The sequence below is a fragment of the Podarcis pityusensis genome, assembly GCF_964106645.2.
Source record: "Podarcis pityusensis genome assembly, chromosome: 7".
NCBI lineage: Eukaryota > Metazoa > Chordata > Lepidosauria > Squamata > Lacertidae > Podarcis > Podarcis pityusensis.
In genome coordinates, this window is record NC_138031.1 from 79,071,404 (window position 1) to 79,096,539 (window position 25,136).

The 25,136-nt window shown below is 42.6% G+C and overlaps 1 long non-coding RNA gene across 3 annotated transcripts; it reads left to right on the forward strand.

Moving 5' to 3' along the window:
- The first annotated feature begins 9,017 nt into the window (after positions 1-9,017).
- On the forward strand, positions 9,018-18,223 carry LOC308482114. Of its 3 annotated transcripts, XR_013989046.1 has the most exons (4): positions 9,142-9,510; positions 13,185-13,241; positions 13,606-15,674; positions 17,972-18,223. It is a non-coding gene; the product is annotated as an uncharacterized lncRNA (long non-coding RNA). The 3 variants fall into 3 exon arrangements; XR_013989045.1 differs by lacking the exons at positions 9,142-9,510; positions 17,972-18,223 and adding an exon at positions 9,018-9,130 and having other exon boundaries at positions 13,606-16,947; XR_013989047.1 differs by lacking the exon at positions 17,972-18,223 and having other exon boundaries at positions 13,606-16,947.
- Positions 18,224-25,136: the final 6,913 nt, after the last annotated feature.

The window sequence follows — 25,136 nt, forward strand, 5'->3', positions numbered from 1 at the left end:
GCCCATTCTTCCCAAGTTTTTTCCCTGGGATCATTTATTGCAGAAGATGGCTGGTCCCAGGCATCAAATCATCACTGAGGAAAGTAACTGAACCCTACAGAATTAATGCTCTCAACCTGAAGTCACCACAGAAGTGATGTACAGAGGACATTTGCAAGCAACTACACCCAAGGAGGACGGTAAGTAGAACACCTAGATCAGGCTTCCTCAACTTCGGCCCTCCAGATGTTTTGGGACTACAATTCCCATCATCCCTGAAGACTGGTCCTGCTAGCTAGGGCTCATGGGAGTTGTAGGCCAAAAACATCTGGAGGGCCGAGGTTGAGGAAGCCTGACCTAGACTCTCCTATTTGGCTTCCATGCAGATGTGGGCTACCATGTGACAATCAGCCAGTTTTCATATTCTCATGTCTGTCTTTATAGCTGAATAGATGTTGTTTTACTTGTGTCTCTTCTGTGACAGCAGCGTCCCTATTTTCCAGGGACAGCTCTGGATTTACTGAAGCCTTCCTGGTTTCTGATCTGATCCCAGAATGTTCCGCTTTTCCTTAGGACATCACTATTTTCATCAAAGAAATGTTGGAGGGTATGGTAGGACATCCCTATTTTGATTGGTCATGGTGTTCTGCAACCCCCTAAGCCAAGGAGATAAGTAACTATACAACTTTAGAAGACATCTGAAGTCAGCCCTGTATAGAAAAGGTTTTTTTTTCCTAATGTTTAATGGTTTATTATATTTTTATATATGTTGAAAGCCACCCAGTCAGATGGACGGGGTATAAATAAATTGTCGCTGTTAAAGAATAGGACGTCCCTATTTTAATTGGAGAAATGTTGGAGGGTATGTAAGAGTGGGAACACATTTTCAAAGACCAGGGGTAGGAAACTCTCTGACTGGTTCAAGAAGTAACCAGTGCCTCACAGACCAGTTTCATAGGAGTCACAAAAAAGAAGTTAAAATACATGACAAGAAACTCAGAGAGAGCGTCCTCCATGCTTCCTAGGCCTGGCTGGGGTATGTTGTTAGCCATTATTATTATATATATAATTTTTATTAGTTTTTTTAACACATCATTTTCAACAGTAATTAAACATACTTTTACATCTTATTCAAATTTTTGACTTCCATCAGTCCTGTCTGAAAAATTTCCAATCTAATCTCTCAGTATGCATTTCTTATCTTCCCTATTACATTTCAAACTCAAAACCAATATCTCTATCTTTTTCTACTTTGTAACACTTCATATATTTCTCCTTACAAAACTTCTTGTAGTCCTACTAGCGTAATTGGTTGATTGCAGTTGCTCTTCAAATAATTCATATACTTCTTCCAATCTTCTGTAAATCTCTGGTCCCACAAGTTTCAAATCCTTCCTGTCATTTTGTCCAATTCTGCATAGTCCATTAATTTCATTTGCCATTCTTCTTTTGTCGGAATTTCTTCTTGTTTCCATTTCTGGGCTAACAATACTCTTGCCGTGTTAGCCATTATTATTATTATTATTATTATTATACACTACCTTTCCCCCCAACATTTCCCCATATAAGGAAGGCACTTGTTTTACAGCCCTCCTGCCTCCTCTTCTGACTTCTGATGTGAAAGGGACTATTATAGCTCTCTTGCTAGTTAACATTGATTAATAGTGCAAAAATGCTGCAAGATTTGGCATCATTCTGTAGTCATTCTGCAGTGCTACAAAGTCAAAGCAATGTACTGAAGTATGAGGCCCAATGCATATAAGAAAAAGAGAGGAATGGCAGCAATTTACTGGAAGCTATTCTAGCAGAATGACTCTACATCTGAATTATTCACAAATAAAGGAAACCTCTGTATTAAAGTAGGCCATCCTGCCAAAGTAACAAGCTTCCCCTTTTTTTTGCTAGCTTTTGTTAGTTTTAATTTCCTGTGCTCCGAGTCTTTATAAATAAAATTGCCACTTGCTATTAAAAGAGAGAGGAACACACCAGAGCTGACTGCAATGAATGTTATTAAACTAGCATTTGATCTTGGTTCAGAGTGTGGCAGTGGGCATGTGTATTGATAATGAAAGAAAGAAACTCAGCTTAAGCCATGAGCAGCCACCATTGCAAAATGCATATTTGCTCCTTTTTAAAAAGATGATCCACTAATATATTCTGCTCTGTCCCACCAACCACTGGATATTTCAAAAAGACATATAAACAGGGATCACTCTCCTCATTGTGGGCTTGCCTTACAGAGGCCTCAGACTGTCCTTTTAATGAGAGATGCTAAGAACTGAACCAGAGGTCATCCACTGAAAAGCTTGTGCTTTGTCACTGAAATATGCCCTTGCATATATTTTCCTCTTCCCCCTGGAGAAATGGAAGCAGAGTAAGGGCACAGGGTGCCATGTCAGAGGGCTGGTTCAAACATAACACTAAAAAACTATTGGTGCCACATGAATCAGACCTATGCTTGTGTCCTTTCATTTCCCCTGTCTCTTCCAGTGTTGCAGAAAACCATAGTTTACTGTTTCATCCAAACCAGACAAACCATGGTTTGCTCAAGTCAGTTTCAAGTGGGTTTGCAATCGAGCTTTGGGATTTGTGCAAACCTTTGTTTCCCGGTTCAGATGTAACGGAGAGCTATGGTCTGTTGCTCAACTGGATGTGCAAAAGGAAATCTGAGGGATGCAGCAGCACCGGGCTCATTCACATTTCACTAAACCATGGTTTGGTATTAAATCTGACCTTCTCTCAAATCTGCCAGGTTCTCAACACTAGAAGACAGATTGTGTTCATAAGATTACAGTAAGCTGCTTTATGCCAAGTTACTCTCTGGTAACTCTTTGTCTATTTCTCTTAGCATTGCCTTTTCTGTCTGACAACAGTTGTCCAGGTTCCCAGGCAGAGGTCTTTCACATCACCTGCTACCAAACCTCAACTGGAGAGGCCAACAACTGTCTGGTGGAAAATGAATTCTTCTACCATTGAGCTATGCCATTTTCCTAGTTCTTTGTTTTGTTTTATTATTCTATACTGAGTTTTAGTACACAAACCCCAATATAACTTCAAAATCAAAAATCTGAAGCCCGTCCCAATAACCCCAGCCACCCATTCTCTCGTTTGCAAAGGAGACCTAAAGGAAATGGTTAGATAAAATTGTCTATAGCAGGCACCCCCAACCTGCAGCCCTCCAGATGTTTTGGCCTACAACTCCCATGATCCCTCACTAAAGGACCAGTGATCAGGAATGATGGGAATTGCAGTCCAAAATATCTGGAGGGCCGAAGGTTTCTAAAGCACCCTGTGAGCACATAACCAATAAGTGGCCAAAAAATTAATTGTGTTTCACATTATTTAATTTCTGCTCAGTTTACAAACTAGAGTTGGGTTTGGGGTTTTTATTTTCCTCTCCAGAAAAGAGTAAGTTGATTATCAGCATCAAGTTAATTATCTAAACATTCGTTTCATGAAACCTAAGTAGAAGACATTCAAAAAAGGCTCCTGCAAGTTTCACACATTGTCTACTTAATAGCAGCTTGCTGTTTTAAAAATCCATCTAACCAAACCATTTCTCAGCTGAATAACAGCAATGTCTTTGAAATACCCCGGACGATACAAGTGGATGTGTGTTGGAGGATGCTTCCAGCTCTGTTTCAAATTAATTGCGCTTGGCAATGTTCATTCCACATTTGAAAAATGAGAAAGCTAGCAAGGTTAGCTAACACATAAACAGAATAAGGTGCAAAGTTTTTTTTTTTAATTCTTTGACCTGCTAAGTCAATAACAATGTGATTCAATAATTCAGCTGTCTCACCTTAATTCAGTGGAGCAGAATACCAGCTGAAGTAATTAGTCTTTATCTGGATGCAGGAAGAAAAGAGAAGCTTGAACTTTTTTGGGGGGGGGGACCAAACCTTTAGCGCTTCAACTAGCAGCACATAAATTATTATTACGTATTTTGCAACGGATATTATGACAAAGGATTCACGGGGAAGTTTTCCTGCATGTTGTTGTTGTTGTTTAGTTGTTTAGTCGTGTCCGACTCTTCGTGACCCCATGGACCAGAGCACGCCCGGCACTCCTGTCTTCCACTGCCTCTCGCATGAGTCAGACTCATGTTGGTAGCTTCGAGAACACTGTCCAACCATCTCGTCCTCTGTCGTCCCCTTCTCCTTGTGCCCTCCATCTTTCCCAACATCAGGGTCTTTTCCAGGGAGTCTTCTCTTCTCATGAGGTGGCCAAAGTATTGGAGCCTCAGCTTCACGATCTGTCCTTCCAGTGAGCACTCAGGGCTGATTTCCTTAAGAATGGATACGTTTGATCTTCTTGCAGTCCATGGGACTCTCAAGAGTCTCCTCCAGCACCATAATTCAAAAAAATCAATTCTTCGGTGATCAGCCTTCTTTATGGTCCAGCTCTCACTGCATGAGCTCCCTTGAAATGAAGGTGAAGGCACACAGAAGCATTGCTATGCAAAGTGCCATATTGCAAGGTTTGAGTGTCTATGAGTGTGTCAACCTCCTTTGTAACTGACTCTTTCTTCAGCTGATCAGTTCTCATGCAGGACTATGCCTTCAGCAAGTATTTGTCCTTCTCTCCAATACATACTGCAAAATAAACAAATGCACTGAATAATTGTATCATATAAACTGATCTATATCACCCTGCTACCTAAGGTTTATTTAACTGGAAGGATCAGGGACTAAATGTTCAACCTTTAGTATGCAATGTATGTCTTCTTCCACCACGAGGCCTCACTTAGTATCTAAAACAGTGCAAAGTACTACTAAGTACAGTGGTACCTCAGGTTACAGACACTTCAGGTTACAGACTCCGCTAACCCAGAAATAATACCTCAGGTTAAGAACTTTGCTTCAGGATGAGAACAGAAATCATGTGGTGGCGGCGCAGCGGCAGCGGGAGGCCCCATTAGCTAAAGTGGTGTCTCAGGTTAAGAACAGTTTCAGGTTAAGAACAGACCTCCAGAACGAATTAAGTACTTAACCCGAGGTACCACTGTAATGCCTTCCATCAATGCAAGGATTTCTGCATCCACAGTGGGACTTCTCCACACTTCTTCCCCATCATGCATCCCCTAGAACAGATTTAGGCATTCCTCCAATCCTCTGGAGCAGATTTGGGGAGGGTATGGGATGTGCATTGGTGAAGGAGGGAGGAAAGTCATGTGTCACAAGTGGAAATCCTTGCACTGTTGAGATGCATCAGTTGGATACCACCCATACTCTCTTGTAGAGTAGACTATGTAAACTTGTAGGCATCTGTCAACCTTGAGAGACAATCAGGGTCAGATTTAGGTTTGATGAGGCCCTAAGCTACTGAAGGTAATGGGGTCCTTTATATGTCCAGCTGTCCTTTGTCAACAACAAATTGTCGCTGGTTTTGGTGTTGAATATATGCTATATGGTAATTTATGGATCTAATAGGTATCTAAAGCCATTTGCACATGCAGAATGTAGGCACCCTATATATAGAAATGAGAAAACCAGTGATATTTTATGGAGTAGGCTAGCAGGCTGGGCCCATTACTTACATCATAGGAGCCTACACAACACAAAACACTGTTGCTGTATGTAGGTTTTATTTCATTTCTTTTTATCTTATATTTTGGAAATGTACGTCCAGGGTTTTTTCCCTTAAAAATTTTTTGGGGCCCCCAAGAGATTGGGGCCCTAAGCTATAGCTTATTTAGCTTATATGTAAATCCAGCACTGTCTCAGACAATGGATTGCACCTCCGGGGGTGAAGTTAAACTGCTGTGTTAGCAGCACCTGTGACCTCCCCAGGGTCCAAGCCTGGACATTGTGTATGGAGGTCCTGGGCTGCCCTGACAGAAAGGCCCCCCTCTCAGCTTCACTGATGTGGTCCAAAGGAAAGCGGAGCAATACATCTGGCACGTGCTTGGCCGCAAGACTTGCCAGAAGGAGCCATGCAAGGTGCCATCCAGCTATCCTTGGGGCTCCACTCCGGATTTGTGTAGGGTTTACTCCTTAACCTTTTTATCTCCCAAAGATATCTTACAAGGCAGCGGAAGTTTAGGATCCTTCTCCTAGAAGGGTTGCCTTCCCCCATCTGCCCCCTCTACAGCATGTGCAGAAACCACCTTCTTGTCCATTAGACCCACTACAGTGGTACCTTGGGTTACAGACACTTCAGGTTACAGATGCTTCAAGTTACAGACTCTGCTAACCCAGAAATAGTACCTTGGGTTAAGAACTTTGCTTCAGGATGAGAACAGAAATCGTGCTCCGGCGGCGAGGCAGCAGCAGGAGGCCCCATTAGCTAAAGTGGTACCTCAGGTTAAGAACAGTTTCAGGTTAAGAATGGACCTCCAGAACAAATTAAGTTCTTAACCTGAGGTACCACTGTATTGGTCTCATCCGATCAATTTGCCGGAGCCTGTCTGCTCTTGCAGGAGAAGGCCCTAACTCACTAAGACCAATCGACTACCCCCACCTGGTTTAGCCAGCCAGTTGAAGCCATTCCCAAGGTGTTGCTGCCGTCACATGCTGACAGCTTCTAGGAGCCACAGGTGAGAGCTGAGAGTGTATGGGGTGTTAGGAGATGGGTAGTACATCTGGTGGAGGATACATTGTGTTCCTTCTGGGGTAGTTTGTCAACCTTTGGTCCTCGCACTGCACTCAGCTCTCACTATGTAAACTATGGCTGACTTCTTGGAAGAGTTTGAGTTCCTCAGCATATTTGGTTATTGACAATGTATTCACCTGTGAGTCTGGTCATCAAAGCAGTAGCTTTTCCATCTGGGAATGATGCATAGCTTATTAATGATACAAAGCATCTTTGAAATCTCAAACAGGCCTCATAAGTGGCATTGCTTGCTGTGTGACAATAGCAAGAAACGGCAGCTTTCACTTTGGGATATCAGAGTTTCATAAATATAATGTGACATGTTTGCTTTCCTTTTCCTGAGATGTTTGTGAAAAACCCATCTGCAATTCCCCATCCACTGCAGAAGTGGCTCGTATCTGATCTTCAGCAAAGCAGACTGCGGTTGGCTTCGGCCTCCTCTGCTAAGATCCAACAGCAAAAGAAAAGCAATGATGAAACCAATTAAGCATGAATGTGCACATTTCAGCAGCAGTGATTTCAGGATAGAGACATTGTCAAAGTTTGTAACCGTCGAGTTTGGAATTTGAATTTGTTCAGCTGGTAATGCCATCTATAAAACAAACTGAGCACAGCGTCGTCAGGAAGTAGTTTTCTTGCTCGGAATGTAAAACAAGTATCTGACAACTGGCCAGGCTGCTTTCTAGATATGTGATGAAAAGTTATTCAGTGTTAGCCCCTTGCTTTCACTGAAGCTGCCTTGGGTTGCTGCACATAACACATACCCTCCAATTAAGTGTCTCTATTTTCCCGAGACAGTCCTAGAATGATGAATAATAATAACAATAATAATTTATTATTTATACCCCGCCCATCTGCCTGGGTTTCCCCAGCCACTCCGGGCGGCTTCCAACCGAATATTAAAAACAATACAGTGTCAGACATTAAAAGCTTCCCTAAACAAGGCCACCTTCAGTTGTCTTTTAAAAGTATTGCCTTGACATCTGCTGGGAGGGCGTTCCACAGGGCAGGCGCCACTACTGAGAAGGCCCTCTGCCTGGTTCCCTGTAACCTCACTTCTCACAGCGAGGGAACTGCCAGAAGGCCCTCGGAGCTGGACCTCAGTGTCCGGGCTGGATGATGGAAGTGAAGACGCTCCTTCAGGTATATAGGACCAAGGCCATCCTGGCTTCTGATTTGATCTTGGAATTTCCCTATTCCCCCTGCCAGCTTCACCAAACCCCTGCAACGGGGTGAGCTCCCATTGCTCGGTCCCTGCTCCTGCAACCTAGCAGTTCAAAAGCATGTCAAAGTGCAAGTAGATAAATAGGTACCGCTCTGGCGGGAAGGTAAACGGCATTTCTGTGCGCTGCTCTGGTTCGCCAGAAGCGGCTTAGTCATGCTGGCCACATGACCCGGAAGCTGTACGCTGGCTCGCTCAGCCAATAAAGCGAGATGAGCGCCGCAACCCCAGAGTCGTCCATGACTGGACCTAACAGTCAGGGGTCCCTTTACCTTTACATGTCCACTCACTCTCATCTGTGCACCTCACTCATACAGAATCTCCAATACAGGCTGATTCTGCCAACCTTCCTAGCACCACAGCAAGCACAAGGCAGCACGGTACATATAAACACAACAGCTCATGCCAGACTTCTGCCCCAGGAAACCCTTAATTATTAATTGTTACAATTCACCGGGAGGAGAAGCAAGCAAGCAAAAAAGAAACGCAACGTCATTTGCCCTCATTACTGGTCCACATTTATTTATTTTTTTCTGGGCAGCCTTCCAGAAGCCACAGGCCAGAGGTGTCAGGGCCAGAGGTAAAAGGGAGCAGATAAAGTAAAACTTGGCTTTTATACAGTAGGCTAGTTTCTGCACACACTCACCAACAACTCTCCATCCAGCAAGCAAGAATTATTGTCGTGGTTCAAGGATATGTTGCACCTGGCCCCAAACACTCAAGGGGAGAACAAAGAAGGGCCAGTAAGAGAGGTTTGTGGAGAGTCTTAGGGGCCAGCCAGAGAGGATTGTGGGGGTGCATTTGGCCCTGGGTATGAAGTTCCCCATTCCTGCTCTTTAGCAAGATTGCCATATACATTGCAGGGATAATGCAGGCCAGTTTGATCACAAGGGCCGGCTTCTGGAATCATAGAATTATAGAGCTGGAAGGGATCAGCCCTCTGCAATGATGGGATCTCAGCTGAAGCATCCATGGCAGATGGCCATCCAACCTCTGCTTAAAAACCTCCAAGGAAGGAGAGTCCACAACCTCCCGAGGGAGACTGCTCCACTTAAAACAGCTCTTACTGTCAGAAAGTTCTTCCTGACATTTAGTCGCAATCTCCTTTATTTTATTTTATTTTATTCTATTCTATTCTATTTTAAAATTGCAAAAAGCTGTATTTTTTCTAGTACTTTTATTTCTGTTTTTATTTTTGCATACCAGTTATCAGAGGAAAACGCAAACGCAATCCCCGCATTTGGGGAAATCGCAGGGGTCAGCACACCCATAGTGCAATGGATGATCCTCACCTTGGGAAAACCTCCTTCATGATCAAGGTGTCTCCCCCACTAGGTAAGTATCGGAATCTCCTTTCTTGTAGCTTGAAGCCATGGGTTCGAGTCCTACCCTCCTACCCAGGAGAAAGCAAGCTTGGTCCATCATCCGTGAGATAGCCTTCTTCAAATATATAAAGGGCTATTATATCTCTTCTCGGTCTCTTTTTCCCCAGGCTAAACTTGCCCAACTCCTTCAACCATTCCTCATAAGGCTTGGTTTCCAGGACCTTGGTCATCTTGGTTGCCCTCCTCTGCACACATTCCAACTTGTCAATGTCCTCCTTAACTTGTGGCGCCTAGAACTGGACACAGTATTCCAGGTGTGGTCTGACCAAGGCAGAGCAGAGTGGTACTAATACGTCCTCAGACTGTGTTCAAAGCGTAGCCAGGGAGTAGGTATGAATCTTTTCAATGTATGGTTAGGGACAGCATATTCTGGAAAGCAAAACCTTTTAACAATATGCAAGGCCGCCATGATTACAAAATTAATGCATTTATTAAGTTCATATAAATGTCACCTGCTGACAATCATAACCATTTTTCTTTAGGGAACATGAATGGACAGGCATTTATTAATTTAGCATGTACAGATAACACTAAATTCAGCAAGTATTGAAAAAATCAATGAACTTAAAAGTGTGTTTTTTAAACTTCTATTTTGCAATAAGCTGTTCTCTTTAGAAGGGCCTCTTTGCAAAACAGAAGTAATTAAACAAGATTTAGAAACTCATTTGTATTTTAAAACATTCTTAAATGGAGATAAATAATGTATTTTTGCTGGAGAAAAAACTGTACCAGCTAAATGTAATTTATTACTTTGTTTAGTTTCTCAATAATGTGCTGTTCATCAAAAGGCAGCAAGAAAAATCCATCTCCTGAAGTCATAATACATGTGCCGGAACTAATTGTAGCACACAGGAAAATCCATTTCAGATTCCAGAAAGTGTTTTCATGTCTGGAATATAAAAGAAAAACAGTTAAGCTCAAATATGTGCACTTGAACCCAGTGCTTGATTTCTAAACAAAGACAAACTGGACTTCAAGCCAGCCTCATCCCAGATGTATTATGATGATTATCACCATTGGTTTATTAATTGCCTCCCAAACAACCATATCAAGGCAAATTACACATAGGATTATTTAAAACAGAACACAAAGGCATGAAATATGTTTGAAACAAAACTGAAACCCTAAGAACAAAGATATTCATGGTAAAGACCCATTCTGAGAGCAAATGCAAAATGCAGATATAAGTCCTAGGGCTGGAGCAGTTTGATTCAGTTCACAATATGCAACTCCAAACACATCCACCCTTCAAAATCCACAATTCTCCCATTGCTTGAAGTGCAGTTTTCCAGCCAAGTAAAAAAATGCATATACTGTGGTAAAGTGTGCATATAAATGCAGCAGTGTGCACGTTAGAGGAAGTTGCACCCCAAAATGTGTTTATCATGAGGACTTTTTAAATGTTGAAATGTGAAGAACTAGATTTAAGATGGAGGAACAGAGAGAAGTTGAACTTGGCGTGTTTGCCCACCCCTGCATGACTCTTAGATATTGTGATTGTGCAATTTTAGATTATAAATGCAGGGCCACATTATTGAAAAGTGTGTGGGTGTCCCCTCAGCCTCATATTCTAGTTACTGAAAACATGGGCATGGAGATTTTTGACACGAGGCAAACTTACAAATATGCAGTCTCTCGCATCATGTACTTCAAAGGAAGTTGTATCACGTGGCTTATAAAGGGAGCCAAGAGCAGTTTAAAACAATAAATACCAGCGTGATTCTTTGCGTATTGACACAAAATTTAATTCTACAATATTCACTGGAGAATACTCCAGAGGTGGATTTAGGGCAGTGATGGCGAACCTTTTAGAGACCAAGTGCAACCCAAAACCCACTTATTTATCACAAAGTGCCAACACGGCAATTTAACCTATATATCTCATTTTTTCTGTGTGTTTCACGTTTCTTCTTTATGACTGCTGTCAGAATAAATAATCCTTCATTACATTCTTCATTAAATTATCTTTCAGTTGATATATAATTTTATGGTATAACTCAGTGCTTTTTTTCAAAAAAATAAATGTTTCGGGGTACTCTCATTTTGACTCAAGAAAATCACCACCAGGGGAAAAATAAATATAGTGGTACCTCAGTTTTCGAACAGCTTAGTTCTCGAACTACTTGGAATCTAAACACTTCCAACCCGGAAATGAGTGTACTGGTTTTGGAACTCTTTTTGGAAGCCGAACGTGCTCTGTTCTGAGTATAACTTCCGTTTTGACTTAAACCAGCTTTAGTTCGGCAACTGAGCCCTGGCTGAGTGAGAGTGAACAAGTTATGTTAGTGTTGGGGGATAACTAGCCTCACATAACCAACATGCTTAAGTCTAATTAATTCAGGAAGGGGTTAATGCCATAGAGTAAGCCGTCCTGCTAGACTTAGATACGTCACTCCCCCTCACCTTAGGAAGAAGGTAATCAAGCCTGTTGTTGTACGTCAGTCTACCAGAGAAGCTCAGCGAGTCAAGAGGTCTGAGCTGGTTGCTTCAAGTTCAGACTGCATGGCTCTAACAAGCCACTCTTATTTAGGAAGTTTGGAACTTAGCCAAGTTTTACTGCCTGTGCAACATTTTCTGAATGCTTTATGGGAAAGCACCTGAAACTGACCTTTGGAGAGTTTATAAGTAAACCATTTTTTAACTTACCAAATATGTGATGTATTTTTTCCCTATGCTAACTGAAGGGGTACGTTTTAGAACTCACAAGGGCATGTTTTAAAGGTTTAACAGCCTCTATTTCCATGCTTTGCTGAATATTTTGTGATTTTAAATCTCTGCTGTGGTTCTCCCACCAAAGAGTACTTGCTCCAAACTTCTATTTTGGCATCCAGGAGTTCTCCTTTTTGTACCTACATTTCTCCTTGCCACCAAAAAACGTATATTTGGCTGAGCTGTGGTTGGGGACTTAATGCCGGCTGAGCCAAAGAGCCACTGCATTCAAAGCTGCTCGTTCCAGCGGAACTTCCTATAGGATTGTCCCTCGTGTAACCCACATGTTGTTTTTGTTGTTGTTTAGTCATTTAGTCATGTCCAACTCTTCGTGACCCCATGGACCAGAGCACACCAGGCACTCCTGTCTTCTGCTGCCTCCCACAGTTTGGTCAAACTCATGCTGGTAGCTTCGAGAACACTGTCCAACCATCTCGTCCTCTATCGTCCCCTTCTCCTTGTGCCCTCCATCTTTCCCAACATCAGGGCCTTTTCTAGGGAGTCTTCTCTTCTCATGAGGTGGCCAAAGTATTGGAGTCTCAGCTTCAGGATCTGTCCTTCCAGTGAGCACTCAGGGCTGATTTCCTTCAGAATGGAGAGGTTTGATTTTCTTGCAGTCCATGGGACTCTCAAGAGTCTCCTCCAGCACCATAATTCAAAAGCATCAATTCTTCGGCGATCTGCCTTCTTTATGGTCCAGCTCTCACTTCCATATATCACTACTGGGAAAACCAGTTGAGTTGCCATAAGAGCTGCCAATTCATTGCAGTTCAACTATGTGTTTAGTCTTTTCAACATTATTACTGAGAATAATGCATTTCTGCAGAATGCCAAACAATTATAAAAGTTTGTTTCCCCCCCCCCCAAATGTGATACTTTATCATGATGACTTCACACACATCACACGCCCAATTGTTCCTATGGTATACAGAAAAGGGTATTATAAGTCCAACAGCTTTTATCACCTAATTCTTCACATCCCAAAATACATTTTGGACACAATGCCATGCTCCCATTTTCTCCACTGACATTTCCGAAACAATTCCACCAGCATAAAATTACCCAAGCAATCTGACAAGTGTAGATCTTGCTAATGTCTAAATTATTGTAGCAACGAGAAGCTGTGTGTTTTGTGCATTAAACTTTAAACATCATCCATAAAAGCTCAACTGCATGCCTGCTTAAATATGGGTTACGAAAATATCTATTATCAGAAAGGCTCAAATGGGATTTAACATTTGCTCTTCGGTTAAGTTGATGGTAATGCAGACTCCTTTTGTTTGTTTGGCTTTTAGGTGATAAAACTGAAAACATGAAGACAGCTTTAATTACAAGCATTCAATAATCCTACAGTATGTATGATAAAAAGGCACTGAGATTTGTTTTTAATAGCCCGAGGGGCTATTTTGACTTCTCTACTCATTTCTCTGTGTATTAAAAATGCATTATTAGTAGCGTTCACAAGATTGCTTAGAAGTCTGGGCTTTTTATCCTCCTCCTTTATTTTTTGTATACTAGAATTATCTGGTTTTCTTTTCTATTCATGCATTTAGTTAGCCTGATTCCTTTCAAAAAGTGAAGTATCTTCAGTTAGAAACTTATATATCTGAAATATTCAAGGATGGTTAAAGGACCAGATAATTCAGTTCCAGCAAAGTATGTACTTTGGGCCAAACTACACAAGAAATTAAATGTACTTTTCAATTTCATGTGCAGGAGGTGTAAAGACGGAACTAAACCCCTCCCCTATTGTGATCCAGACAAAAATCTCCCTTACACATGAAGAGAGTTGTCTGCAAGGGAGAAGCAAAGGTAAGAAACTTGCACACATTCAGTTCTGCAAAGCAGACTTTGTGCAGCTGAGGAATGCTACAGTGCTATGAATGTCTAAATGTCTCAAGCTTAAGCAAGACCACAATAAAAATATTTTTCATTCATTAATTAAATGTTATCTTTAACTTATCACTGCCACCCCATCTGAGAATTTGATCACCTTTCTGTATTTATTATGAATGTTTTATAGTTTATCTCTTTCCTGGAAGGATGGTTCTCTGCCATTCACTTCCTGGAATTACAAACAGTGCCTTTGAAATCAATAACATAGCAACAAGCTTCTGTCGTTCTTAACAATGGTCCATCAAGCCAACATCTGATGTCTTCCAGCAACCAGCTCTCTTGGTCCTCCTAGGGAGTCAAGAATTCTAATATAAGCCATGAGTGAGGCAGTCACTTTTCTTTCATTCAGTATTTGGATTATAGGTAAGCTTTCTCCTTGTGATGGCCTGGGAATCGGATTCAGAGGCTGAACCTGAGGAATCCCAGCCTGAACAGGAGTCCCCGCCTCCAGGGCCGGCTGAGCTGGGGCAGGGGCTTGAACCTGAAGAGCCCTCACCTGTGCCGGATCCTCAGGAGCAGACACCAGCTGAATCCGCTCTGGCTCCGGAGGTGATCGAGGACCCATTGCCTGCAGGTGCTCCTCTCCCAGCCCTGCCAGAGGAAGGTGAGGTTGCCTCTGTGTCCAGTAACCCTCCAGCCTCTCCTGAGCTGCAGAGGCTCGGGGCAGAGAGGCGGAGGGAACTAAGTTCTCGCAGGAGGAGTGCTCGCCTCCAGGCCAGGAGAGGCGAGTCACCTGTGGACCGGGGCCGCTCTATGCCTCAGAGGAGATCAAGGCCAGCCCGCCCAGTCCCAGGTTGCGGGAGCAACATCGTTGGTTACCTGTTCCTGCCGGCACCCTGTCCTGCTTTCTGCCAGAGTTCCTGACCACGCCCGACTCCCTGCCTTGGACCCCGCTTCAGCCTCGGATCGGACATGGACCACGCCGCACGGTAACACCCCCCCCCCCCCGGGACCAGCATAATTATGCCATAGGCTATAGGATCAATTTAGTTGTGTAAAGGCAGTAGACCTGAGAAGTTGTTAAATGAATAGAGAACTGAACTCGAGGCAAGGAGTGGGTGGGGAGTAAAATATACCTAGCTATGTTGTCACCACTCAATCAGTATTTGTTTTGTAAAATCAGCCCTGAGTGTGTACACACACACACACAACCTACGGAGAGCCTGAGTTATTTTTGTGCAACCCTGCAAATACTAGCAGCTTCCACTTTGGGGAAATAAATATTTTTTTAAATAAAAACAAAACATGAAACTGCTTTTGGATTCAGCATAGTTAACATGCTCTTTCTATTTCAGGCTTCAATAACTGGTCTGTTGCTATGTTCTCTGTAGAGACATTCGTAATCTCTTCCTGTTCATTGCACTAAGCAAAACTGCTGATTCTTAATACTTGGGTTATTAAGGGGGAAATGGGCAGTTGAAGCTCCTTAAAATGACAGAGACTTCTTTCTGTATTGTCTTAATAAAAAAGATAACAGTATTGAAATCCCAAAAAGCAATGATCCCAGCAGGAAATCATTACTTATACTGTAATATTAAAAAAAATCAAATATTGCTCATTCTCAAGGACTGCAAAGAACTCTCCTGATAGCCAATAAATTGATTCCAGTCATTCTACGGCTTGGGGCAGAGAGGTGAACAGGAGGGGGGGGAAGTAAGGAGGAGAGCCTTCGACATCTCTAAGCATCTACATCTAACGCCTCCCTCCTGCTAGGCTTGCACCTGCTTCTAGTTGCCCATACCAACAGGCAAGCCTCTCACCATCAAGCAAGCCAGCCCTGCAGTTGAGAGAAGCAGCCCTAGAAACCTCTTCACCTTCAGCCAATTTACATCACCTGGCTCAAGAACCATGAAAGCAGAAGCAGATGCAATGTGGCAGGCTACCATTTGGTGAGAACAGCCCTGAAAGGTATCATCCCTTTGGGGTTGTCACTTCAGGGTTGGGGAAAGGGCACCATTCTACCATGGTTTCCTCCCCCTACCTGTGGGCATTACATGAGTGTGTTTATTGTATGTAGCATGTATTTGCATGTGTGTATGCAGGTATGCATGTGTGTATGCAGGTATGTATGATGGGGATGTGGGTGGCGCTGTGGGTTAAACCACAGAGCCTAGGACTTGCCGATCAGAAGGTTGGCGGTTCGAATCCCTGCAACAGGGTGAGCTCCCATTGTTCGGGTCCCTGCTCCTGCCAACCTAGCAGTTCGAAAGCACGTCAAAGTGCAAGTAGATAAATAGGTACCGCTCTGGCGGGAAGGTAAACGGTGTTTCCGTACGCTGCTCTGGTTCGCCAGAAGTGGCTTAGTTATGCTGGCCACATGACCCAGAAGCTGTACACCAGCTCCCTTGGCCAATAAAGCTAGATGAGCAACGCAACCCTAGAGTCGGCCACGACTGGACCTAATGGTCAGGGGTCCCTTTACCTTTACCTTTATGCAGGTATGACAGACATAGGTTTAATGCAGTGTTTCCCAAACGTGGGTCTTCAGCTGCTCTTGGACTACAACTCCCATCATCCCAAGCTAGCAGGACCAGTGGTCAGGGATGATGGGAACTGTAGTCCAAAAGCAGCTGGAGACCCAAGTTTGGGAAACATTTGTTTAATGTTTCTGGGGTGTCCAGTGTTAGAGACTGTGGTGTGCCAGAGAATTTCTAAACCTTGGGTATGAGGTGGGGCAGGGAAGTTACTGTGAACGCCCCAGGTGAGATATGGGATGGAATGCCTGCCCCCCATTAGTTGTGTTCTATTTCTCAGCTGGGGGCTTGGCATATTTATGTTGAGCTGTATATGTGACCTAGTGTGGATTGATGTCTGCAGGGCCTGGTGGTATGGTCAACTGTGTTCCTTTCTTTCTTTTGCAGAGTGTTCCATACACAGAGTTTGTCCTGGAGGAAGAAAGAGGTCATTGGGCAACCTATCTTAGTTACTCTTTCAAGGAGTGAGAGGCGTTTGAGACGGGGTTATTTGCCTCTCACTCCTTGAATGAGTAACTACTCTTAGAGATGGAGATATATAAGCTTTACATTGGAATTGGCATAGGATACAGTGGTACCTCTGGTTACGGATTTAATTCATTTTGGGGCGCCATGCACACCCTGAAAAATCCACAACTAGAGGCGCCGCTTCTGCGCACACATGCGACATGATAGAACGCTTCTGCGCATGCACAAGCAGCGAAACCCGGAAGTATACACTTCCAGGTTTGCTGCGGCTGTAACCCAAAGATTCCGTATCTTGGAGGTTACGCAACACGAGGTACCACTGTATAGGAATTTCCCTGCTCAAGTGGTTGATTTTCTTGACATTCATGCAAATCCTACTGTAAAAGGAAACGGGTTTAATTCAGTACAAAAGAGAGCTACCCAAATCTCAGGTCCTATGCAATAACACTTGTACAGTGTGCAGTAAATGTACTGCACTAGCAAAAGGGGTTTGTTCCCCCCCCCCCCTTCTTAGTTTTATCCTATATTGGCTCCTCTTCTGCTGCTGCTCAGGAACAGCAAAGGTGATGGAAAATCAGAGGACCAGGTATTATAGAGAAGCAAGTTTATGAGAAAGGGAAGGCCAGCAAGTAAGCCGATTTGAGAGGTGCATGAGAATTTACTGGGAGATTTGAAAGAAGAGGGATGGCCAGTGAGTGGACCCCAGAATATGTTGGTAAAGTGGGACCAGATAAACTGAGGCAGCTCTATCCATCTTCATACAACATAAGGTCATTAGGAAGTCTGAAGAATATCGACTTGAAAGAGAAACTGCAAGATTCAGAATAGGGAACTGGTATATAGTGCCTAGGATGTGACTAAAGTATCAGAGACTGTGCCTCATTATTATTTTTTAAGTACAGTGCTACCTCAGGTTAAGTACTTAATTCATTCCGGAGGTCCGCTCTTAACATGAAACTGTTCTTAACCTGAAGCACCACTTTAGCTAATGGAGCCTCCTGCTGCTGCCGTGCCGCCGGAGCACAATTTCTGTTCTTATGCCGAAGTAAAGTTCTTAACCCGAGGTACTATTTCTGAGTTAGCGGAGTCTGTAACCTGAAGCGTATGTAACCTGAAGTGTATGTAACCCGAGTTACCACTGTATTTTAAAAGAGAGTGAACTTTAGATTCTCTAAAATGTCTTTGAGTAAAGGCTTACAGCAGTGTTAGTGATTCAGATCTCGCCTCCTGCCTTGTGTTCATAGGCACAGAAGGAGAAGCCTTAAAAAGAGGTACATAAGGACAAACCCATCCTCATGATGACAACAACTCAATCCTAGAAATGGCTGCTGTTTCCTCTTCTGACTCTTCTTCTTTGCAGCTTCTGCACAAACAGGGGGAAATGACCCCTCGCCAGTTGACAGAGTGATTCTTCTTCAGAAAATGCAAACCGTTTGTTTTAGAGTGTACATATTTGTACAGTATACATCTTTTTCTGCTTTCTGAGGGGAGTCACAAAATAAATATTGTAAGCACATGGTTTAAAAATAAACCTTTTAAATGTCATAAAAGCAAAAAGAAGAAATATCATTTTTCTGCTCTATTTGTATCATAACAAGGTATTCATTTCCAGAAAATACCATTTTGCCAGGGCTGTGTGTGTGTGTGTGTGTGTGTGTGTAAAGCACTTTATTGTTATGTTAAGCAAAATTTTGCCAGCAAAAACTGCTACTAAGCTACAGCTGTGCCTCTCATCATTTTCTTGTGATCCTCCCTGGTTTCTAAATATCCTTTCACTCTTACATACATGGCCTCTGTTTCTATTCCTGCTTCTCTTCTGTCAAAGAGTAACCTTCAAATGGCCTTTCTGCACCATAGATTCTTCACCATAAGAGAAACTCCTTTCCTTGGGCTCTTGGCTTCTTTCCCACCCTCCCTTACTTTGAAACTCCTTTGGATTTAAGGAAAAGATACACTGCTGGTAGAGTACATAATAATAGCAGGAAAAGGTGCTTTAATAAACTGCACCAACCAGCAAAAAGGGAAGTTTTTTAGGGCGGTTTGAAGCTCAACATTAAAAAAAAAACAAAGATCATGGCAACTGGTCCCATCACCTCCTGGCAAATAGAAGGGGAAGAAATGGAGGCAGTGAGAGATTTTACTTTCTTGGGCTCCATGATCACTGCAGATGGTGACAGCAGTCACGAAATTAAAAGACGCCTGCTTCTTGGGAGAAAAGCAATGACAAACCTAGACAGCATCTTAAAAAGCAGAGACATCACCTTGCCAACAAAGGTCTGTATAGTTAAAGCTATGGTTTTCCCAGTAGTGATGTATGGAAGTGAGACCATAAAGAAGGCTGATCACCGAAGAATTGATGCTTTTGAATTATGGTGCTGGAGGAGACTCTTGAGAGTCCCATGGACTGCAAGAAGATCAAACCTATCCATTCTTAAGGAAATCAGCCCTGAGCGCTCACTGGAAGGACAGATCCTGAAGCTGAGACTCCAATACTTTGGTCACCTCATGAGAAGAGAAGACTCCCTGGAAAAGACCCTGATGTTGGGAAAGATGGAGGGCACAAGGAGACGGGGAGGACAGAGGATGACAGAGGATGAGATGGTTGGATAGTGTTCTCGAAGCTACCAGCATGAGTTTGACCAAACTGCGGGAGGCAGTGGAAGACAGGAGTGCCTGGTGTGCTCTGGTCCATGGGGCCACGAAGAGTCGGACATGACTAAACAACAACAACAAGGTAACCTGAAGCATCTGTAACCTAAGGTACCACTGTATGGAGCCCACAGCAAGGCCATTAGAATCAACAGATGCATTTCTAGAATTGAATCATAAAATAATAGAATCATAGAGTTGGAAGAGACCACAAGGGCCATCGAGTCCAACCCCCTGCCAAGCAGGAAACACCATCAGAGCACTCCTGACATATGGTTGTCAAGCCTCTGCTTAAAGACCTCCAAAGAAGGAGACTCCACCACACTCCTTGGCAGCAAATTCCACTGTCGAACAGCTCTTACTGTCAGGAAGTTCCTCCTAATGTTTAGGTGGAATCTTCTTTCTTGTAGTTTGGATCCATTGCTCCGTGTCCGCTTCTCTGGAGCAGCAGAAAACAACCTTTCTCCCTCCTCTGTGTGACATCCTTTTATATATTTGAACATGGCTATCATATCACCCCTTAACCTTTTGAATTATCTTCGTAACTGGACAACAATAGGGTTACACACATGTAGCGTTTTGGATTGCTTTTTCCTCCCCCTCACGGCTTGTTTCATGTACCTACTTGAGCTATGTTTTGTATCCATATTCCAAAATCGTTCCCATGCTTCTATGTCTATATTATGACCAATAGCTATTGCCCAATGTATCATTGAAGATTTTACTTGCTCATCCTTTGTTTCCCATTCCAACAATATTTTATACATTTTAGACAGCACTTTTACATTACATTCCAACAGGTCTCTCTCTAATTGTGATATTTGTTCCCCAAACCATTGTGTCCTATCTTTCTGAAATAGTTCAGAATCCATTCAAATGATGATCTTGTATCCATGTTGTTAATTTTCCTGATAATTCCTTAAATTCTTTTAATTTATACTCTCCTCCCTCTTGTTTCAATAAATTTCTGTACGTTGTCCACCCTTCTATCATATTCTTTTTCTTTACCGCTATAGTTTCGAACGGTGAGAACCAAAGTGGTGTTTTTGCCACTAATAAATTCTTATATTTATCCCATACGCTATACAAGTTTTTCCCAATTATATGATTTGTAAATCCTTTAGGAACATTTGCCTTTTCATACCATAGATAAGCGTGCCTACCATAAATATTGTCATGATCTTCTAAGTCTAGAATATGTGAATTTTCTAATGTCATCCATGCCTTCAATCAACAAAGAGAGGATGCCTCATAATATAGTCTCATATCTGGCACCAGAACAAAAAAAAGACTTGAACCAAGTATGTGAGCCATGTTTTGTGTTGACAAATCTTTTTGAAGTTTACCTTTGTTAACAAGTCTTCTTTTGTTAACAAGGGTAAAAACTTCCAAAAGATATGTCAACTAAAAACATGGCTCAAGTACATGCAAGTCCTTTTTTTGTCCTGGTGGTGGTTGCTTGATTCTTGGCTGATCATCTGTCTCCCATTGTCTCCCATCCTTTTGTCCCATGCTGCACCAAGTGAGGATCCCATCTTTCTGTTTCTATATTGTCCATGAGCAGATCCAAGAGAGACAGTTCTCAGGCCCACCATAGCCACATCCCATAGCTCAGGCACCCAGCAGCTATGCCAGTTTCACATTTTGACATTGGCCAAAGGGGCAAGTGAACTGTCAGGAAAACATGGAGGATATTGTGGGTGTCTCACTGCTCTATGCATGAAGGCAGAGACACACACTCCATGCATCTGTATCTCCCCCAAGAATAAGATAAAGACTCAAGGATGGGAATCACTGTTGCTTCCTGTTATTTTAAATTAATTACTGAACATTTATGAATACAAACAGCAAAAAAGTGAATAGCTTTGTTGAATGTAAAATATATTGCCTTTACTAAATAATTGGAGTGCTGCTTCTGTAGGTCAGCATCTTGACCATCAACAAGCCCCACAAGTCCATCTGAAAATCCATAGGGAAGAGCCTGGAATCTGTACTGTGACCTCAACTGTCAGGGGCCAGAAGACTTTGCCATATATTGCCTCCATATACTTCTGTCATAAATGTATCTCTGTGTGCATTTTAATTGCAAGCCACTTAGAAGGCCAATCTCAGCTGGAAATTATAATTCATAAATACATACACGCTTACAACAGTTCATTTTAGTTTTGTATAATAACAATTTAATGGAATTGCAATACTCGTCTACTAAGAATTTGTCAACTGGCTCATACTGTACTCTGCTTCTTCTTATGACCGAAAAACGTAATTTGCAGTGATGAATCTAAAGGTTGTTTAAATTCTAAAATAAATATACTTGGGTTTAGATTTCTCCAAATTTCTCCACATTTCAACAGTAATTTCAAATGAGAAACCACATTTTTGAGGCATTATATAACCCTTTAATCCACTGCTGAGTTACTAACAACAGCAGTATCTGCTATGACTGTTTTAGCAAACTCTTCAGCATACCTTTTGGGTGGTTTACCCTTTGTGGCCCTTTCAGATCTGCATACTATACACTAGTCTTCCATGCTAGGCTTTTTCCTTTCAGGAGAATGGTGGGCAGGGTGGAGGCCTGGGTCGTCCTCTTATATACCTGTTGGGATTGACAAGGCATCTGACCCTCACCTGAATCTCATAGCTCTCTTGTAGCTGCCTCTGATTAGTTATCATTTAACTCTTGGGGAAAATAATTAACATCACACATCATGTGCATAAAAGTTGCCGAACCAATTAACCAGCTAGATGGATTACTGTTTGCTGTTGTTGTTTAGTCGTGTCTGACTCTTCGTGACCCCATGGACCAGAGCACGCCAGGCACTTCTGTCTTCCGCTGCCTCCCACAGTTTCATCAAACTCATGCTGGTAGCTTCGAGAACACTATCCAACCATCTCATCCTCTATCATCCCCTTCTCCTTGTGCCCTCCATCTTTCCCAACATCAGGGTCTTTTCCAGGGAGTCTTCTCTTCTCATGAGGTGGCCAAAGTATTGGAGTCTCAGCTTCAGGATCTGTCCTTCCAGTGAGCACTCAGGGCTGATTTCCTTCAGGATGGATAGGTTTGATCTTCTTGCAGTCCATGGGACTCTCAAGAGTCTCCTCCAGCACCATAATTCAAAAGAATCAATTCTTCGGCGATCAGCCTTCTTTATGGTCCAGCTCTCACTTCTGTTAAGATTGTACAAAAACAAGATTGGGTGCAGGCCTGGCCAGGACATAGGCGTCCTGACTATGACAAAGGTGACCTGTGTGCTTGCTTGCTTGCTTGCTTGATTAACAGCTGTTGGGAATTTCAAGGTCCCTGCTCTCCCTTCTTATGGTCTTTGTATTGCACCTGGAGACTCCAATAGAGAGCATTCTATGTCAAGAAGGAGGTTAAATGCCATGAAGGCTGAACTTGATTCCTTAGAGAGGAACAGGACATGGGAACTAGTTCCAGGCCTGCCCAGGCCACAAAAGGTTTGCAAAGTTCAGTTATTGCAAAAGCTTTTCAGTGTTAATTTTATGCATTTTTTAAAATCGCCATGGCATTTAACAATATCTTATGTCCTTTAGAGGAAAAATTGTGAATGGTAGAATTTTAAATACCCATCATCATCCTTGGCTTCACTCAATTTTGTTTATAACACTCTTCCATTTTCTTCTAGTTGTGGGGGTGGGGGAGGGGGAGGGGCCTCACAAGTAGAGTAGCCTAGGGTCTCTCTCCATCTAAATTCAACACTGATTGAGGGAATACATAGAACAGATTTTGTGGGCTGCATGAGGGAAGGTGAAGGACAGGACGTTCCAATGAGCAAGCAAAAGTCCTTTAGCAAATGGGATGTTTCTTTGGATACAACTCTTAGGTTGAAATTATAGCATGACTTATCTAGGAACATGTTAGTCCCATTGGAAAAGACAAAGGAATGGGACATAGGACTGAGTGATCTAAGTGCCATTGATTTCATCTTGCAAATTGCTTTTGCTGGGCTTTTTCTTTATTTTTACTGGGCCTAATTCAGAGGTCCACATTCCAGAGTGGCACACTCCTCGCTTTTCCACGACTATAGGATCATCCAACAGTGCAATTCATTCACATAGGTCTCTTTCTATAGACAAATTGCCCTTGCTGGATCAACAGTGAGTGGATTTGAGCAGCTCACATGAGGGTGCTATGCCAGGAAAAATTCAACCACAGAAAAAGTTCTGGTGTTCACAGAGCCTCTCAAGATGGTTCAGAAATGGCAATAACATTCCAGTTCTTCTTAAAATAGTATTGTGATGGAAAGATTAATTTCCCATCTTTCAGATTAGTATTTTCAAGAGTGATAGTTTAATTTGCTTTTAAATAAGATGTAGCTAAAATTACCCACCAGGAACCAGAGTCTCAATACTCTAAGTTTAATAATTCAAATAATTAGTATTCAAAATATATTGCCGCCCGCTACTTAAAGGAGATAGAGAATGTATACCCTAGGACAAGAGTGCATTATCTCCCAATGACACATTTTCTTTATGTATTATCAAGATATGAGGGGAAACTCCCCCACATTTGATGTACAACTAATAAAACATTAAACGACAGAGCAATTCAAAAGGATCCATTAAGTACAACAATGTCTCCCATTTCAAAAGGATTGATATATCTGAATCATGAAAGAGTCTGAAACAAAATTTTCTTATTACTTCAACAAATGAGATTAAAACAGTTAATTGCATTAATTATGTGACTGTGGATTTTCCTTCTAATATTGGCCTGAGCTGTTTTCTGCATTTAAATCTATCCAGCTTAAAGCCAAATAAGCAGATGGGGGAAAGTGATGATCTTTTTTCCTATATATAAAAAACACCCTTGATAATTAAATGGCATAATGTCTTCATTACTAAGAAAGCAACTCATTTCCAATTTTGGGGTTTTTTTTTTTTTGTATTGAAAATACATTTTGCGCTGCTGCTCTGCTCCAACTTATTTATGACTAGTGGCAGAACACACCAAGCCAACCCCATCAGCTAAAACTCTGAATTGGACTTCCACCTGTACAATGGGGGTTCCCCCCTTAACCCCCTTAAATTATCTGGAAGTGAGAGGAGAAACCCCCCCCCCAAAAAAAAACAGTTTGTGTGGGGAGGAGGGGGTCATTTCATCTGGCAAGAGCATGATACAGTATTGAAATCTGCCCTTCAGAAAACTCATGAGGTAGAATTCAACTATGTCATATGCTCTAGGTATCAGCCCATTGGATTCCATGGGTCTACACTGAGTGTGACTTGTACAGATACTGTAGAGAGCGGGTGGCGCTGTGGTCTAAACTACTGAGCCTCTTGGGCCTGCTGATCAGAAGGTCAGTGGTTCGAATCCATGTGATGGGGCGAGCTCCCGTGGCTCTGTCCCAGCTCCTGCCAATCTAGCAGTTTGAAAGCACACCAGTGCAAGTAGATAAATAGGTACGGCTGCAGCAGGAAGGTAAATGGCATTTCCATGCGCTCTGGTTTCCATAACGGCATTCCGTTGCGCCAGAAGCGGTTTAGTCATGCTGGCCACATGACCCGGACAGCTGTCTGTGGACAAACACTGGCTCCCTCGGCCTGAAGCAAGATGAACGCTGCAACCCCACAGTTGCCTTTGACTGGATTTAACCGTCCAGGGGTCCTTTACCTTTTTTAGCTTTTACTGTACAGATGCCACTCTTCTGCTCATAGAAATCATACTGAGATACACAGATCAGAGGGGAAACTGGCTGCTTCTCCAAACCAGGGGCTGCATGCCAGTGGCAGGCAGGA